Source organism: Lissotriton helveticus, chromosome 7, assembly GCF_964261635.1.
Source record: "Lissotriton helveticus chromosome 7, aLisHel1.1, whole genome shotgun sequence".
NCBI lineage: Eukaryota > Metazoa > Chordata > Amphibia > Caudata > Salamandridae > Lissotriton > Lissotriton helveticus.
Genome location: NC_136068.1, coordinates 1396646724 through 1396666818, shown reverse-complemented (window position 1 = coordinate 1396666818; position 20095 = coordinate 1396646724).

Sequence of the window (20095 nt, the reverse complement as noted above, 5' to 3'; positions counted from 1 at the left end):
ACTAATCCATTCGTATGTAAAGCGCTATCTTTGTTGTCGGAAATCCCCGGGGAATTGAATAGCGAGTGGTGAATAGAATCCACTTGCTTTGAGGTCACTGGCTTTCATGGAAAGTTGGTGCAGGTTAGGCAGAACTGGAAGCACTAACTAGGGTTTTTTTCTGAATGTATGATTGAATAAATGTTAGTAACGAGGTTCATTGGCAAAATTCCTACTGTGGCATAACCTAGTGAGGGTCACACCGGAAGAGTAGCAGGTTCATCGGAGCTTGAGTGAAAGCAAAAGGGCTCGCTGGTGAAACTTTAGACTTGGATATATCCCGGAAAGGTGGATGAGTCTAGGGAAGTAGCAGGTGCCCCAATGCTAGTGTGAAGGGTAGGCAGAAGAGATCTACTCGTAGAGTGTGAAAAGTAAATGGAAGTAGTTTACTTGCAGTGAAACCAAACTCTTTACTGTCTAGACACTTGAGCACAGTGGCGAATGTGTATTCATTGTTAAATAACAAAGCACTAAGCACTTTAGAAAGAAAGAAAGTTTCCGTTACCTTGTGAAGGAGGGAGTCAGTCGCGAAGCTGCTCTGACGTCACTCCGTGTCGTGCTGGGATTGGTAGGCGTAGCGAGCTAGTAACAGAGCTGAAAATTGTAAAGGAGGGGTGAGCGCCGGAGCGTGGGAACTGTCTCGCGAAAGGCCGCGCACCCATTGGTCGAAATTATTTTGAACTCGTGCATTTCATTGGTTGCACGAAAATAATAAACGCACTGGGATTGGAAGTGATTTTGTAAACAAAGTCACTCGTAAAAATCGTATGTGGCATTCGTATAGACCGCATACCAGACCTGATCCACGGCATATGGGATTTGAGGACGATCAGTGGAAAGGCGTTAAAAACGACATTATGTACGGAACTAAGAGAAAAGTGTCTCTTGTAAACAAAGTGAAAAATTATTTAAAAAAGGACAAGCCAATTAAAACTAGAGAAGGTGTTGTCATACCGTTACCCAACACTCCCGCATCTTTCATGATGTTCGATAAAGGGTACAACACATGTGTATGGTTGGAGAACTGGGTGGAATACACGAAGGATGACGGAGTATTGGCTTTTCCGTTAGAGGGTACCTTTAACAGTAGGATTCTATTCAACCTGAGAACCCGAATGAATGACTTACATCCCAGACCTAGGTTAACGCAGTATGAAGCACTAGAGGAATGGGAAATCGAGGCTTTTGAAAGGGATAAGCCCCGAATGGATAAAGGGTTACCTAAATTTTATCCAAAATTGAAGCAGGAAGCCCGAGCCAAAAAGATGAAACAGTGGCGACAGAATATGATTGTAGAAGGGCTGTTTCCCATGATGCCAGCATGTGGTCCTCCTGGGGGGGAGAAGAAAACAGAAAAGTGCAAACATTGGGTACCCCTTGGAGAGTCGAATGATGAATTATTAGATGACCTGTTTATGAGAAGTCCGCCTCCTTATAATGAAAGAAATAGACCTTCCAGTGAGGGGGATAATTCCCGAAGACTTCATCTTCAGGATGAGGCCCGATCAGCCAGTGCAGGAGGGGGTTGCCCCATACCTCCTTATACCGAGAGCTTAGGTCCTGTAGATACCAGAGATATCTATCCAAGAATATCAGCTGGTGGGGAAACAAGATACTCCCGTGAAGGCGATTTTTCCCCGAGACCTCCCTACGAGGGTGAGCCAAGACCCTCAGGTTCAGGAATGCCATTTTTACAGCCTTTGTATGAAAGAGAACCAAGGTCCCTAGGTACAGGAAGTTTGTTCCCAAGACCAAATTATGGTGAAGGACCTAGTGAGACTCATCCCACTGCCCCGAGTTATGCTCCCACGCTGACCCAGCAGGTGTTACATGACAAATCCTTAGAGAGGTTACTGGAAGAAAAGGAGCGAGAAATTCTAGCAAAGCAGAGAACTGAGATAATGCAGAAAATGTCCCAGTTAAATACCAGTCCTGAGGCATTGACAATCCCAGTAACAATCGGACCCGTGGTCCCATTGTACGGGGATCGGCATGAAAGTCCAAAACCTCCAGTCATTTCCCCAGTCATAACCCAGCCAAGACCAGAACCCTTAATTGAAGATGAACAGACAAGCGAGGGCGAGTCTGAAGTCTCGCTAATGGATCTGCCCAAAAGAAATACAGGGAAAAGAATGCAGAAAAGACATAATCCTTTCAATGCGAGGGAGATTCAAATGGAATCGACTTCGGGTACTAGAAGTGTCACTTTGGTCACACCTGAGGAAATTGAAAGATGGAGCCAAGAATTAGAGAAACAAACTTCGCAGACGAAACCTTTAGACCTCTACAAACTGAGAGTAGAAATAGAAGAATTAATGGCCAGAAATGTAGGATTAGACAGATTAAATACCTACTCTGAAGAAGAGCTGTTGTTTATTTGCAAAAGTCTTACCCGCAATGCCCGAGTACTTCATGAAAAATTGACAGATACTGCCGCTAGCATGGGAATAGATATTTCAAAATAGAAACCCTTGCAGAAACCATACCGAGCAGAATTTTCAGACAAAGATTTGGAAAACCTGAATATATCAGGGAAAAAGGCACAGGTCAAAGAACTATTGACAGTGTTACAGAAATGGGGAGACGTAGAAATATGGAAAGCCAGATGGGCTAGGAAAAAGGATGAGGCCAGGGCTAAGCAGGTAACTCCTGAATTCGTCCTAAAGGAAGCAGACAAACCAGAACAGTTATGCCCTATGCGCGAAGTGCCAGGAGGAAAATATGTACATGTTCCATGGTCCCGACAGGATATTGTGTCCTTTACCAATGACTTCCCGAAATTACGAGAAAAGCCAGTCGATTGGTACCGGCAGGTAGAAAGATTTGTAAAAGTGCAGAAATGCTTGTGGAAGGACCTGGATGGATTCTTCGACATAGTGGTCCCTGTAGATCTGTGGACTGAGTGTAAAATAGCCATAGCTTGGCCTAGTGAGGAATACCAGAGGGACTCCAAAACAGGTGAACCGTCTATTGAGGTGATGAGGAAATATGAACAAGTAATTCAGCATCTGAAGCTAAAAGTGCCCGCAAAAGAAAGTGATTGGACCAAGATAGACAGAACCACGCAGGAAAGGGACGAGACTGTGCATTCCTTTTATGAAAGGCTGTTGCAAGTGTTCAAAACATACAGTGGTATAGATAACATCGAGATGAAGGACATGACGCATTTCATTTACAGGTTTGTAAACGGTTTAAGACCAGAAATTTGTCAGTGGATAAAAGATAACAAAATCTGTTGGCAGTCCAAGAAAATGGACGAGGTCCTACGGTACGCAAAGTACTGCGAGGACGAGATGGCAGAAAAGAAAAAGGCTTTAAAGGAAAAGGTGATGTGGGCACAAGTTAAGCTCGCAGAGCAGCAAGAGAAGCAACTGAGTAAGATAAATAAAATTACTCAGAACGAAAGCCCTGGGGGTGGGGGTGGAGGAAAGCCCAGACCTAAAATGAGCAGAGAAGAAGCGAAAAAGAAATTTCCCTGCCACCAGTGCGGGGAAATTGGACATTGGAGAGACGAGTGTCCGTATTTACAGTCCGATAATACCCAAACCCCTGATTTAATTCCACAGACGCAGAAGGAAAAGCCAAGAAAGACCCAGCAGCAGGTAAAAACGATTCAAATACCCCGAGCGCCAAAGCCAACTTTTAAGGGAAAATCACCGCAGGGAGATGATATAGAGATCTGGGGGGGCAATGAGAACAGAAATGCAGCAACTTCGCAATATTTGTTAAATGACACTTTTTTCTGTGACGACGAGTACTGACGGGGCCTGAGAGGGGAGGATAAGGAGTGCGTACTTGGCGCCTCTTTGCCGGTAGACCAGTCAGGGCCATACATTGAAGGAAAGGTTGATGGAAATGATGTCACCTTTCTATTGGACACTGGTGCTACCCGTTCTACTGTAAGAACAGCAGACGTTCCAAACCTACCCCTCTCGGGAGAAGCAATCCAAGTAGTGGGAGTATCTAATCAATTGATTAGTACCCCCATTACCGAGCCCATGGAGATCTCAATAGGGAACTTCAAAGAAATGCACAGATTTGTCGTCTGTGATACCAGTCCTGTGAACTTACTGGGACGTGATTTGCTGTGCAAAATGAACTGTACTATCTTTTGCACACCAAAGGGCGTCGAAATACAGACCCCAGATGAAGATGGTATTTATAAATTAATGTTAGTAAGACCGGACTCAGAAATTAAGCAAATGGCTATACAAGACTTACCTGAAGAACTGCAACAGACAGTGAAGCCTGAAGTATGGGACTTTACAGGAAAGGATGTAGGATTAATGGCCAATGTAGACCCAATACAAATAGCCATAAAAGAAAATGCAGCCTACCCCAATACTAAGCCTTACAGAATGAGTGCCGAAGTGAGAGCAGGAGTTGCCATTGAAATACAGAAATTGCTAGAAGCAAACATCATACAAGAAGTGATGAGTAGCCCGTGCAATTCCCCAATAATTGGAATCAAGAAACCTAGTGGTAAGTGCAGAGTAGTGCAGGACCTGAGAAAGGTAAACAAAATTGTGGTTCCTTGCTGTCCTATTGTCCCAAACCCAGCTGTGATTCTGTATCAGATTCCCTGGGATGCTGAATGGTTCACTGTGATTGACCTATGTCATGCATTCTTTTCAATCCCATTGCATCCAGATAGCAAATTTCTTTTCTCATTTGCTTTCAACAGTCACGTGTACGTTTGGAACAGGGTCCCCCAGGGGTACACAGAAAGCCCCTCTATCTTTAATCAGATCTTGAAAAAATGCCTGGAAACTTTAGTCTTACCTAGAAAGTCTGTTTTGGTGCAATACATTGACGACCTCTTGGTGGCGTCCAAAAGTCATAGGGATTGCGTGATTGACACCATTGCCCTACTAAATCACCTAAGTGAAAAGGGACATAAAGTGGCCCCTGAAAAATTACAGTTCTGTTCAAAAACAGTGAAATATCTGGGGCACCAGATAGAAAAGGGAATCAGAAAAGTCACCTCAGAGAGAGTCAGAATAATTCAAAAGATGCAGTTACCGCGTACTCAGAAAGTAATCAGAATGTTCCTTGGAGTTGTAGGTTACTGCAGGCAATGGATTGTGGGATTCGCAGTCCATGCAAAGCCTTTAATAAAAATGACAAAGAAAGGAGCACCGGACCCTGTGGAATGGGATGATGAAAGCTTAACGGCATTTACAAAATTACGGGATTGTCTGTGTACAGCCCCTGCTCTAGGGATGCCAGATTATTCCAAGGAGTTTGCTCTGTTCTGTGACACACGAGACAATTGTGCATTGTCGGTCCTAACACAGGAACATGGCTTAACTAGACGGCCCGTGGCATATTTTTCTGCCACTTTAGATCCAGTGGCTGCTGGATTACCTGGATGTTTGAAAGCAGTGGCTGCAACATGCACAAGTTTAGAACAGAGTGAATCTATTGTCATGGGACATCCTGTAACTGTGTATGTTCCACACGCAGTTGTGATTTTACTAACCAGAACCAAGACTCAGTATCTCACCCCTAGTCGGCTGACTAAATACGAGAGGATTCTCGTGGGTGCTGCAAATGTGGCCATCACTCGGTGTAATATACTGAACCCAGCCACTCTACTCCCTGACTCGATGGTTTTAGAAGACCAGGGGGAGAACGAGCATGACTGCATTGACCTGACAGAATTCAGTACTAAACCCCGCCCAGACATTAAAGAAACACCCTTGCCTGTACATGATGAGGAATGGTTTGTGGATGGTTCATGCATGAGACACGAACTTGTAGGCCTAAGTGCTGCCTACGCTGTGGTTGCGTTAGACAAAGTTAAAGAAGCCTCCTGTTTATTTGGAATAAAGTCTGCACAAGTAGCCGAACTAATTGCCTTGATAAGAGCTTGCAAATTGGGAAAAGACCAAAGAATAACAGTGTATACTGACAGCCAGTACTGTTATGGGGTTGTGCATGACTTTGGCCAATTATGGCTACAAAGAGAATTCCTGACTTCATCAGGTACCCCCATTCGAAATGGAAAAGTTATCCAAGACCTTCTAGAGGCAATCCAATTACCAAAGGAATTGGCAGTGGTCAAATGTGTTGCTCACAAAAAGGGCCTTGACCCTGTGTCATTGGGAAATGATTTTGCTGATCGGGTAGCAAAACAATGTGCTATGGATCGCATGTCAATGAATATCAGATGGGGTGGGACTGGAAACAGCTGCCAACTTATGGTGTTTGAAGAAGTGCCTACCTGGGATGAAGTGAGAGAATGGCAGCATGCTGTGCCTTGGGAAGAGAAAGAGAAGTGGAAGGGACTTGGTTGTCGACCAAGACGTGAGGATGGTGTCATGGTGGGCCCAGATGGTATGCCTGTGTTACCTAGGAACCTGCTTGCCCCTATGGCCAGACTGATACATGAAGGATCACACATTGGTAGGGATGCCATGGTTTTGGTATTTCAACAAACCTGGTATAACCCGAAGTTCAGGAAAGTAGCAGAATCCCTTTGCCAGAGGTGCATGACGTGTCAACAGTTCAACGCTGGCAAAAGAACAGTAGTTGAACTGGGGAAAATTGGAAAATCAGGGGGTCCCTTTGTAAGAATACAAATTGACTTCATCACCATGCCACGCTGCGAGGGAAAAAGATATGTCCTTGTAGTGGTCTGCCTATTTTCTAAATGGGTGGAAGCTTACCCTGTCCCACAGAGTGATGCCTTAACAGTAGCCAAATTGTTACTACGAGAATTGATACCTAGGTTCGGAGTGCCAGTCACTATTGAATCAGATAGAGGCGGACATTTTCAGAATGAGGTGTTGGACCAACTCTGTAAAGCATTCGGAATCACACAAAAGTTACACTGTGCACATCGTCCAGAGGCTTCTGGAGTGGTAGAGCAGATAAATGGCACTATTAAATCAAGGTTGGCCAAAATGTGTGACTCAACTGGAATGAATTGGATTACTGCTTTGCCTCTTGTTCTGATGGGACTCCGAAGTATTCCAGATCGGAGAACAGGCCTGAGCCCCCATGAAATATTGATGGGAAGAGTGATGAGACAAGCATGGGTACCAGGAAACAAACTGTTAAGCATTTCTGATGATTTGGTACTTGAGTACTGCAGGAAACTGGGTGACCAAGTGCGTTCTATCTCTCGCCAGATTGGGGAAGACGCCGTCGCCAACCCGACAACTCCAGTTCACAAATTGGTTCCAGGTGACTGGGTTAGAATAAAGAAGCACACTCGTTCGAGTTGCCTTGCACCGAGGTGGGGAGAAAAACGCCAAGTAATACTGGTGACCACGACAGCAGTGAAGTGTGCAGGCGTTCCCAGGTGGATCCATGCCAGCCATACTCAAAAGGTAATTCCAGACAAGGAGCCTGGAGCTGAAGGTTGTCCAGCTGAGGGATCTGCGGATGTCGGTCCTGAAGTAGCTGAAGACGAACAACCAAGCACCAGTCCAGCTGAGGGTCCTGTAAACGTTGGTCCGGAAGTAGCTGATGATGAGCAACCGAGCACCAGCCAAGATGATTGGATACCTATAATCGATTTCATTGAAGACCCAATCAGAACAAGAGAGCGAATCTACGAAGATAGAGAGTGGATTAGAGAGGTCAAGACAGGCACAGGCGAAGACCCTCAGATCATTGAGATTCACATCAAATCTGAGGACGAAGAGGGAGGTCAGACAGGGACAGAACAAGTGATCGATACTCCTCCACTGACTCCTGATATTGAAAAGGGACAGACTAGAACTAGTACAAAAGTTCGAGCGGAAGAAAATAAAGAGATCGAAGTGCTTGAACAGGATCAGATAGAACTAGAAGAACGTGTTCAGGACACAGCAACAGAGACATTCGAAAGCCAGAACAAAAATTCTCCTGAACCAGGCCAGCATAGTAACCAGGCAGAAGAATTAGATACAAGACCTGGGACTAGTAAGACAGGAAGGGAAGAGACAGAAGAAACGCCACAAACGAATGAAAACAAAAGAGCATTAGAAGAAAGTCAAATAACAGTGCCAACCAAAAGACTCAAGAAAAAGAAAAATATCGAACCAAGATACATTAAGAGACTAAGACTGAGAATAAAAACAGTAGAAGAGAAACTTGCTGACAGAAGAAAAAGCATACGAATAGCAGAGCAAGCTGGAGAAAGCTCCAACAGAAGGAGTGATCGAATAAAAAGACTGAATGAGAAATACCAGGATCCTGAGTGGACATATCTGATTCTGGAAAATTTAGAGGATCTTGAAATTACTGATGAAAGCGACAGGGAACAGATTACTGATTACTCTGCAGAGGAAGAGGACGAACCGCCGTGAAATTGCTCAGCATAAAGGTACCGGGGCAAGTCCACAAAGAGGGGTTGAAAACTTCTTCTGAGCCAAAATGTCTGATTCAAGCGTGAGTGGTAGACCTAGCCGCAGTTGTTGCAAAACATGCTGCAAGGTATGTATATGTAGTATAGTTATAGTAATATTAGTTTGGATAGGACTAACAGTTTTCATTCCCTTTATGGTAAGCAAAAATACTAATATTGACCCTACTCAGACTACCGACACTGAAGAACTGACAACACGAAGTGTAGAAAGACGTGAAAAAGCACTCAGACAGACAAAACGAGACTTAGAAGCATCAGATGAGGAAGGACTACATTACCACGGAGTTAGAAACCAGACACACTTAAATGTTTTCGCAAACCTGTTAGTGCATTATGTAGAAACTATGGAAATAGAAGATTGTTATGTCTGCATGAAGCTACCTACTTCTGTAGCTGAAGGCGTGACATATCATCACCTACCTCTGACCTATGGAATCTCCTGTAGTATTTTAGCAAGCTTATTTTACAAAAGAGGACCGTTACAGTACTATTACTCTAACAATGACGTGATCTTTTCTGAACTTCCTATACGTGGAAATCTGAATCCTGTACATACCAAAAGTGACGTTACACGTTATATGGGAGAATACTTTCTGACTATAGGTACCATAGACTTAAATGAAGCACACAGAGACAACTTGACCTGTTCATTACATGAACAAGAAAAAATATTTTTGAACATGGCAGAGAAAAGAAGGGAGAGTTTCCAAAGAAAGGCAAATGACAAAAGACAGAAAACACCAAAATGGGCTGAGGACATGGAAAGCACCTCAAATGGCGGGGCAGGGCCTGCTTTGTTGCTGGATTTCGAAAAGAAAGGGAAACTCTGTCTTCATCGAGAGAAGACTAGTTATTATAATAATATTTTCATTGGTTCCAGTCAATGTGAACACAATTACAAGGTAATTGGAGGTTGGGGTTTCAAAAATGGGTCAGAACCTGTGTTTCCCGGAATTTATTATGTATGTGGAAACAAGGCTTATTTCAAATTGCCGGATCACTGGTATGGAAGCTGCTACTTTGGCATTGTTTTCACGAAAATATACCACGTGAATGAAATTGCTTGAAGCAACGAAAACACTAATGGCTTAGTGCGTAGTAAAAGAGAAAGCGTAGGTGAAATAATGGGTAGTATTTTTAGTGCACTGATACCTGGAGTGGGAGTGGTTCTGAACACTCACAGAATTTGCAAATTATCCACAATAGTGGATGTGTTGTCTACGGACACGGCTCATGGATTTCTGCTGGTCAATACTGAAATGGTTGCGATCAGATCAATGGTTTTGTAGAACAGACTTGCTCTTGACACCTTATTAGCAAAAGAGGGCGGAGTCGGCCGGATGTTGAAGGCGCAACATTGTTGCACTTACATTCCGGACAAAAGCGTACAGCTCAAAAGATATGTGAAAAACATTACTAATTTGGAAAAGGAACTCAAACCACTCGAGGTTGACAGTGCCTGGAAGAGACTGGTTGATGGTCTCTCCAATGTAGGTCATTGGTTTGCTAACTTAGGTAAAAGCTTATTGCTTAAAGTACTGATGCCAATTGGAGTGATAGGTCTTATCTTATTTCTCATATTCGTCTGTTGCAAATGTCGCAAACACACAAAGAAATACCAAGTGAATGCGAGAGGAGTGAAACGGAGTGCGGATGAGCTTGAATTGGAAGAAATGAATAATCAGATTTATAACAAGCATTGGAAATGCAATAGGTCTCGCATTAGAAAAGTTGGAGCTATTGGTCTTGTAAATGACAAATATTTTATTTATTTGTTGGTTTTTAAAATAGCTAAATTGATAGCTTTGTCATTTACAATGCCAATAGTTATAACTTTCGCGAATGTGACACCTATAGCATTTGGAATGCAACATGTTTTGTATTTACGTGACTTAGATGGCAGCTCTGGTCTTTAGGCCACATCTCTAGAGAGCAGGAGAGTGCAGCAGGGGAGAGAAGCACAGCAATGCAATAGGTCTCGCATTAGGAAAGTTTGAGCTATTGGTATTGTAAAGGACACATTTTTTATTTATGTGCTTGTTTTGAAAATAGCGAAATTAATAGCTTTGTTATTTACAATGCCAATAGTTTTATCTTTCGCAAATGTGACACCTATTGTAACACAATATGTGTAGCACTGAGTGGTGTGAGGGTGAGGGGTGTGAGGGTGAGGGGTGTGAGGGTGAGGGGTGTGAGGGTGAGGGGGTGTGAGGGTGAGTGGGTGTGTGAGGGTGAGTGAGGGTGAGTGAGGGGGTGTGAGGGGGTGTGAGGGGGTGTGAGGATGAGGGTGTGTGAGGTTGTGTGAGGGAGGGTGAGTGAGGGTGTGTGAGGGAGTGAGGGTGAGGGTGTGAGGGTTAGGGGGTGTGAGGGTGAGGGTGTGAGGGTGACTGAGGGTGTGTGAGGGTGAGGGGATGAGGGTAAGGGTGTGTGAGGGTGAGGGGGGTGATGGTGAGAGGGTGAGGGTGTGTGAGGGTGTGTGAGGGTGTGTGAGGGTGAGGCTGAGTGAGGCTGAGTGAGGGTGTGAGGGTGAGTGAGGGTGAGTGAGGGTGTGTGAGGATGAGGGGGTGAGGATGAGTGAGGGTGTGAGGGTGAGGGTGGGTGAGGGTGTGAGGGTGGGTGGGTGGGTGAGGGTGAGAGGGTGTGAGGGTGTATGAGGGTGAGTGGGTGTGTGAGGGTGTGTGAGGGTGAGTGGGGGGGTGTGAGGGTGAGTGAGGTGGTGTGAGGGTGAGGGGGGGTGAGGGTGAGGGGGTGTGAGGGTGAGGGGTTGAGGGTGAGGGGTTGAGGGTGAGGGGTTGAGGGTGAGGGGGTGAGGGTGAGGGGGTGAGGGTGTGTGAGGGTGTGTGAGGGTGTGAGGGTGAGGGTGGGTGAGGGTGTGAGGGTGGGTGGGTGAGGGTGAGAGGATGTGAGGGTGTATGAGGGTGAGTGGGTGTGTGAGGGTGTGTGAGGGTGAGTGACTGGGTGTGAGGGTGAGTGAGGGGGTGTGAGGGTGAGGGGGTGTGAGGGTGAGGGGGTGTGAGGGTGAGGGGGTGTGAGGGTGAGGGGTTGAGGGTGAGGGGGTGAGGGTGAGGGGTCTGACTTGTTTAATGCCACAGATGCAACAATTATTAGCAGGGACTCCATATACATTCTCAGTAGGACTGCTGCATTTTTAAAAGCCCAGGAGCAGCTCATAGCACAGGAACGGATGTACAAGTAAGAGCACAATACCAGCTACACAGAATAGTGCTCAGCTTTCCTTTTAACAGCCGAATGCATTCTGGGAGTTGTCGTCCTGTTTCATTTCAACTATAACAGATGTACTAATGCACCCTAAAAGGTAAAGGCAAGCCCAGGGCAAAGCTCTGGAATCGCTGATGATATGGTGTCATCTGGAGAGCATAGTATGGAAGACAACACTTCTTGCAGGAGAACTGATATACATTTAAATGTACAGCAGCAGATACACGTGGAAGAAGGAACTGTAATTGATCTCAATACGACTGCAACTTTCTGTTGAAGGAGCGAAATAACTCAGAAACACATGTCCAGGAATGCATCAAGCATTGGCTGTGCAAACACATATGTTAAAACACATCTAACAGGAACTGCATCTGCCATAATGATTTGCGGTATGTAATGCTGACCTGCAGTGTGCCCCCGCACCCCCTACCCTTTTGAAAATTGGACCTATTTGCCCAAAAACAATGACGTGCAAAAGAAAGGCCTGAACTGGGACCCGGAGTGGCAGGGACCCGGAATAGCTGCTGACGTAATGCCATCTAAGAAGGAAAGCAGCTCCCAGGGTTGCCAGGTTCACAGATGGGTGCCATTTTTCCCATTTGTGCGAGGAAAAAAAACAAGGGGGCAGGGAGAGAACAGACGAGTGGAGGGAGGGAAGGGGTGTGCAGAGGTAAGGGACAGAGAGAAGTAGAGAACAGAAAAAATATATAAAGGGGAGAAAGAAAGGAGTGAGACATATAGTGAAGAGAGTGAGGCGGGGAAAGGAGGAAACACGGGGAATCGAGAGGGAAAGAAGAGATGGCGAAGCAGAGGGAAGGGGAGAGAAAAAGGTGAAGTAAGAGGGATAGGGAGAGACAAAAGGAAGACAGACTGCAACAAACAAGACGGAGGGCATTAATGTGGGGAGGGGGGAGGAGAATGATAACAGTAGAACCTGTGATTGATAGAACTTAGAAACGCCAAAACTATGATAAGAAGTGTTATAAAGCCTGTGATTGATAGAACGTAGAAACGGCAAAACTATGATAAGAAGTGCTATAAAGCAAAGCAAGCAGATATTGTTATTATCAACATGCAGCGGATTAAAAAAAAAAAAAAAGAAAAGAAAAGGAGACACGGCCGGCCAGCCGTGAAACTGAAAGCACGGCCGGCCGGCCGTGAAAAAGCCTTTGATGCAGCAGGGGGTAATTAGGGGAGGAGAATGGCTGGGCTGAGGCAGAGCGCCAAGCCTTTGATGCAGCAGGGGGCGGAGCGGGAAGAGCTGCTGGCGGCACTAAGCTGGCGATTTGATGCTGTGCACGCGCATTTTAACTAATTGCGCTTGCGCATTGAGTTAAAAGTGCACATGCACTTCATCAAATCGCCAGTGAATCGCCAGTGTAGGTAAGCTCTGTTTAAGCCCCCATAGTCTCGCTCTGCTCAATGCGCATGCGCATTGACAGGCGACACCTAAAAAGGTGAAAAATTCTCACCCTACCAAAAATGAGAAAGAGAAACTGAATCGCCTGTTAGAAGAGATAGAAATGTACAAAGTGTGAAAGAAAGTTGGCATCTGGTTCCATTATTTTGTGATGATAGTAAATATCATCAAAGAGGGGATTGATAGAGCAAGATTTCGCATCGCGACTTGCTCGAGTCAAGAACCTCGAAAAATCTATTATAATCTCGTAACTTCAATTGTTCGTTTTACTAATTTTGATGTATTTTTAATGTGCGTGTGTAATAGTGAAGCTTGCCTATGTGTTCTACTAATACGATTAATCTTTGTTCCTAAAATGGCCGCTGCTTGACTTTCCTCTTCTGCGCATGCGTCAGTCACACTCACGTGACTTCACGTAGAGATAGTTTTGGAGGGAAAGGGTGCGCATGCGTAATCGCCATAAAATGGCAGCTTAATGTGATAATGAAGTGAAGCTCGTGCTATTGCTCATCGTGTCGTTATGTGTAGCACTTACCCGTAATTGCATAGTATATTTTATTTTATGATAAACCTGAAATACAAAAGCATGACATGTAATACATTCCTTTATTTCTATGTGCTAATTTGTTTTCGCTTACTTTTCACGTATCCTCGGCACTGAGGGGTGATGGGGGCTTGGGAGTCCATCTTGGAGGGCAGCACTGCGCAGGACCAGCCGTGACGAAGTGGCATTGAAACCAAGCCAAAGAAGGTTCCTGCCAAAGCCTGCATGGGAAGATGCACCTTCACCCAGCAAGAGGGTCTAGATTGTACTCTATTGTATACATTGTATTTCTTTCCATTGTATTCAGTGCGACTTCTCGTGGGAACCCCAATCTTGCTAGGCGGCACCGTAGAATGCAAAATAGGTCTTACAATAGTCTGTTCTGATTGGTGTGTTAACCAAATCCTACCTTAGGACCAATCGAAATTGGGGATTCTGACACTTTGCAACATTTGGGGGGTGGTACACTGTCCCAAAACAGTATATCTAGCCTAGGTTCACCTAGGGAATTTGTCCGACTTGTCTGAATAGCTGACCTGTCACTGACCCAACGCACTCAATAGGTGACTGAATATACAGAGCGCTGCGGAGCACTCTGTCCGAATTTGACCATAGACTAAGGTTTTACTAAACCTTAAAGTGCTGGCGGAGCACTTTACTGGGGAGTTCGCTAACCCAATCGGGGTTCTGACTGATAGCTGCAGAGAGGGTGGAGCGCAGGCGTTGCTTCCGAACTGCGGGTGCTGGTCGTATCCTGGTGGTCCTGTCCTGATCCTAATCTGGGTTTCCTGTCCTGTCCTGGGGTGTCCATTCTGCACCTGCTGTCCCATTGATGACTGCTATTCCTTGGGGTATTTCCTGTCCTTAACTGACCCGTGGCCAGGGTTGGTTTTCACACCAGTCTAGGTAAATATCTTGCCGAAAACTCTAAATTGCACCTTTCTATTTTTCCGTCTTTGCTTCAATAAAGACATGCCTTTGCACATGATAATTTTCCATGCTTTTCCGCAACTATTGCATATCATAAAGTTATTTGCATTTACTTTCATAGCGTGTTCCTATGTTACCCTACCTTTTAGAAATCATTTTCCACATTGCAGTTTGTAATTTCCTGATGTGGCCTATAATTTTCTTTTAACATTTAACTGAAGTACTTTACTAAAGTTATATCATGTTTCACATTACACCCTTACTAAAGCTGTTAGGATTCCTAATTTCCCATTCATATTCATGAAAACTGTTTCCATAGTAAAAATTTCGATTATTGACTGGGGTTTTCCTGTAAATCGTTATGCTTTTCTAAACTGAATTTAGATAAAGAAACTTAAAACTTCCCAGTTGTCCGTGGTCATTTGATGAAACATTGAAATAATTTTTATGTTGGGTTTTGTATTTTAGCTGCCTTTCCTTTTACAGCGAGCTCCCTGACCCATTGTGGTCATAGGTACCCATAACGGTGGATGGTAAGTTGGGTACACTGGAAGTAATCGAAAGGGACCCACAATTATTGGTAGTAGATTGTAAGGTCATCTGATCAAAGTATATGAAATATATGGGCCCGAAACATAAATAGTGAAAATATTGGTCGGGTGACCTGCGATCTCTATCAATGTCACTTCCACTACCCCAGGCATTTTGATGATTCAACGTTCATGTTATTGAGGGTATGCAGAAGTAATTTTTCCAATATTGCATTCTTTAAAGGGTCTGTTGACAAATCTCCATAACGTGAGTCAAATCTTTTAAGGTTGTTTACAGTGGACATTAAAGATGTTTTTAGAAGCTAAAGGTTCCTATCCCATTTCAGGTTATCACCGAATGTAAGGCTTAAATATTTATAAACCCTGACCTGTTCTAATGGGGCTTTGTTTAAGAACCAAACAAACTTCTTAGGCCTCTTATAAAAAATCCAGATCTTCATTTTATCAGTATTTACTGTGAGGCTACTACACTTGCAAAAATCGCCTAGAGCTTTGAATTTCTATGGTAACCCTACAAGGGTGTAGTCTATTACAACTGAACCATCTGGGAACATAATTCACAGGATGTATGATTCCCTAATTGTTGTGGAAAACTAGTTAATCCTTGCTAATGCCGTCGGAATCATCAGAGATAAAAAGCGTGAATAGAAGGGGTGCTAAACCACATCCCTGTCATAATTCCTTTTAGACAGGTATTTTTCGGACAAATTCCCATTCCTTGTCAGGTTAACCTGTACTCAAGTCTTAGCTTGCAGATGTTGAATCATATTTAAAATGGCTAGCGCGATATTTCAACTTTGTATTATGTTGCATAAGCCTCTTTAGAACACTTCGGGACCTGAGGAAGAACAGAAAAGGACTGGACCTGATGTCTGTGACCTTAGAGGAGCAGGAGGCTTTCCTGCAACTTCCCAACTCACCTATAGGAACTGGACCGCAACCTGCAGTTGGCCTCTGCTCAACACCCTGTGTGTCTCTAAATACCTCCCCTAAGGTCATTGCAGGCTTTCGAAGAGCACTCCTGTGGTTGGCTGGGAATTGAAAAACTAAAGTCAGAAGGTAAAACATTTGACTAGGACTTAACTGGTTGGTGTATCTGACCAGTGTCCTATCATGGTCACTGTCAAATTGCATCTATCTTTTGGTGTACCACAGTCATTGATTTTCATTGGCACTTTATGCTTCTTGGTACAATTCCTACATAAAACTTTAAAAAAGTATATATCCGGTACCCTTTATTGGATTTTTCTCAGTCTGGTGTAATTTTGTTTGTTCCATTTTACTCTTTGTGACCTAATTCTGTGTGATTGTCATTGTTTTGCATTTTGTCTTTATAATTGTTTTGGTACTACATAAATACTTTACACATTGCCCTAAATTAAGCCTGTGCTGTCTCACAGGTTCTGCCTATTTTGCTGGGATAAATTGGGACTCTCCACAAGCACCTAATCTTATCCCCCTGGTTTGGTGGTCCTTTTCCATAGTCTCCTGTAACCACCGTGACTGACTCCTGGCAAATAAGATGTCAAGTTCTCTTGATTGCTCTGCTGTACCACACCAGAAGTTGGGAAGCGGGCAGACTTCAGGTTCTGCTAGTGATGTCAGGTTCCGAATACCAGATTGGTGAGGAGCGCTCGGGCAGCCCTTATCATGGCAAGGAGAGAGTGTGGCCTAAGTTGTACATTGGGTGTAGTGTCATCCAGTTCCGCTTGTAGTTTGCGGCCTCCTGGGCTTCCCCCCCCTCACTTTGAGTACTATTTGAGATGATATTGCTATTTATTCCAAACACTAAAGAAGTGGAAAAAAGACCAGGAAGAGTGCATTTTGCATCTTTCAAAATCACTGATGTCTTTTCACAGAACTTTTCCTCCTGGGAGCCCGCTCTGTGCGGCACTTTTCATTCATATATGATATAGTAAAGTAGAGGAAAGGAGGAGTGTTTCTTCCAACTTGGACAAGCATTAGAGTTTTTTCAATGAACCTCCTATTACTTGCAGCATAACAAAGAGGATAACCTGTGGAGAATCTTACCTCAAAGTTTGAGTGTCTTAGTAGCCCTTGGATCACAGCATACATCAGGATAACCATTAAAAAAGTAAGAAGTAGGAATATACCTTAATCTTCAAATGGCTCACACTGTTGTATCAGAAAGGAGGTCACTAAATCTTGGTGCTTTGGCTAGGTTGCCACAAATCTCAGCCTTCATTTTAAAAATTAAAGAAGCTAGTCCAATCCCTAGTTCCCTGGCACCATTTGATGTAGATTATATCCCTTTGATGCAAAGTCCATTAATATCTAACGCACTGGCTACATGTCACCCAATCATAGAAATAGCACATAATCAGAATATGCATGGGATAGATCCTTAGACAGGTAAGGCAAAATCTTATTCTCAAATGACTTTGATTGATTTTACTTTGCCAGACGCTGTCCTGTACTATAAAACATATCTAATAAGGTATAAAGAAAAAAAAGGAAACACTAAAGATGTGAGAAATAGCTCATTGACAAGGGAGACACTAGTCCTCATTGAAAGCCGTCTTCTACACCTTGGAAGACCTCTTGAATATACTGAAGTATCCCTTAAATTCTTGTTATTATCCGCCGGGAGACTATGTCCATGTATCCGAGGCTCTCCATGTCTTGCAGGGCCTTTTAGATTCAATATTTAATCTCTTGGAAAATCATCTTCTGATTCTAACCATATCTTGGAAACAACATATCATTTTATCACCTAAGGACATTGGTCTGAATCAATTAAATGAAGCTTTGCTAAAATAAACTGCTCAGCATGGGTTACCCAAATGCCTAATTCATTATGCAACAAGAAGGGGAAAAATATGGCTGATCAAGCAGGAGTACCTTTACTGTAGAAAGGAGGAAGCGAGAAAAAGTGTCAAAATGAAGACATATACTTGCATCATAATATTTTCTCTTAATGCTCAAATACTTCAATTGAAAAAATGCAGGTACCCTTAATCCTCATTCTAGATATTGGCCCAATTGCCATTTATCCAATATTTGATCAGAAAAGGGAAAACATTGAAAGATATGGCTGCCTCAATTAGCTGATCCAGATGATGATGAGAACATCAGAAGACACATTTTCTAGAAAAAAGCCTAACAAGCAAGGATGGAAAAAATTAATGCCAAAAAACAGATACTGGCAAAAAAAAGGAGACATAATATTCATCACTGAGGATGTGATAAGATTCCTCACTGACGATATGGACACTGTTACTCAAACAAGTAACGGGGCTATCTCTACTTCAGTCAAATCGCCCACTGATGTTAAGGACCAAACTTTGACTACAGCTCAGGTAGATACAAGTGATTTGCCCAAAAAATTAAAACTCTTTGGTCGTTGGAAACTTCCCTTTAAACTCCTTAGCTGACAATTTTCAGAAAAGTAGTTCCTCAAATTGCATCAAGAGTTTTTCAAGAGCACAGACAAGATCTCATATTCCACTTAAATCTTCTTTGACTGAAGTAATCCAAACAAAAGAATTAGGCCAATCTCCTTACCTTACTAGTATAATTGAAATCAATATTTTTTTTCAAGCGTTATTGGTTTTCTTAACAAAGCCAAGATCCTGAGTGTACCATATTTCTTCCTCCTTAAAATCTCTTTCTTATCCTTGTCCTAAAAATAAAAGGGTGTCATTTCCTGAGACAAATGATCTAACACACACACAACAGTTTCGTTCTGGTCAAGTCTAGTACTAGGCATTTTTTTGGCAATGTAGATTTCTTTAGAAAGAATGGGAATGGCGTTTTTCCAATAACATATTACCTAAAAGGTAGTGGGGTAGATATGTTGACCCTAAAATACTTTTCCCCTGAAGTTCTAAGTCTGGATTCGAGTACCCTCATTGACCGATCACTTGTCTTATAAAATCTTGTGCAGCTAGTAATTGTGGAAGTTAACACAGTTGGTAGATCTAGAAAAATACATGAGCCATTCCTAATCTGCCAGAAGCAAAATAAAGGTTTCTCTTGGACCTGGAAATCAAGGGCACTAAATAGAAATAAATCTTGATCCAGAGGAAGTGGTGTAAATTTTATAATCATTCACGTTATCCCTATTTCATTATAATTATGAAGTTTTCTATAACCAAGAGGTTTGGGCCCATTGAAACTCAATAAACACTTACATATATCAAGTCCTCTGTTAGATCTTTGGTAGAGATAATAGGGTCTCAATAATAAGAGACGGATGCTATTTCCCACTTGAGGACCTATAATGAAGGAAAAGCCTGTCCAATAATAGTAATCACAATATACATTGGGGCCAATTCACAGAAATAATCTGAGACAAAATCCTAAAATTACTACTTTTAGTATTCGCAGAAGGCATTTAGTAGGAGTAAAGTTAGCATTTTGTCTTAAGTTATATTTTGTCTTAAAATAGTATTTTGTCTTAAGTTAGTATTTTGACTTAAATTAGTATTTTGTCTTTGGTTAGTATTTTGTCTTAAGTTAGGATCTTGTCTTAAATTAGTATTTTGTCTTAAGTTAGGATTTTGTCTAAAATTAGGATTTTGTCTTAAATTTTGTTAAGACAAAATCCAAATTTAAGACAAAATCCTAACTTAAGACAAAATACTAACATAAGACAAAATCTTAATTTAAGACAAAATCCTAACTTAAAACAAAATGCTAATTTACGACAAAATACTAATTTAAGACAAAATACTATTTTAAGACAAAATACTAACTTAAGACAAAATACTAACTTTACTTCTACTAAATGCCTCTGTGAATACCAATAGTAGTACGTTTAGGATTTTGTCTCAGATTAGTTCTGTGAATCGGCCCAATATGTCTGAAAAATCACAATTAATGGCAAACTCTGAGCACTTATCAAGATATCTTTATCTAAATATTTAAAAATATGAATGGTCAATACACAATTACATAATTGATCATCATTTCTGTGTTACTTTGGTATTACAGGTAAGTTCACAACAAAAAAGTACAGTTTATTAACAAATACACCTTATAATCAATGACAGCATAAGAGGGGATAGTGA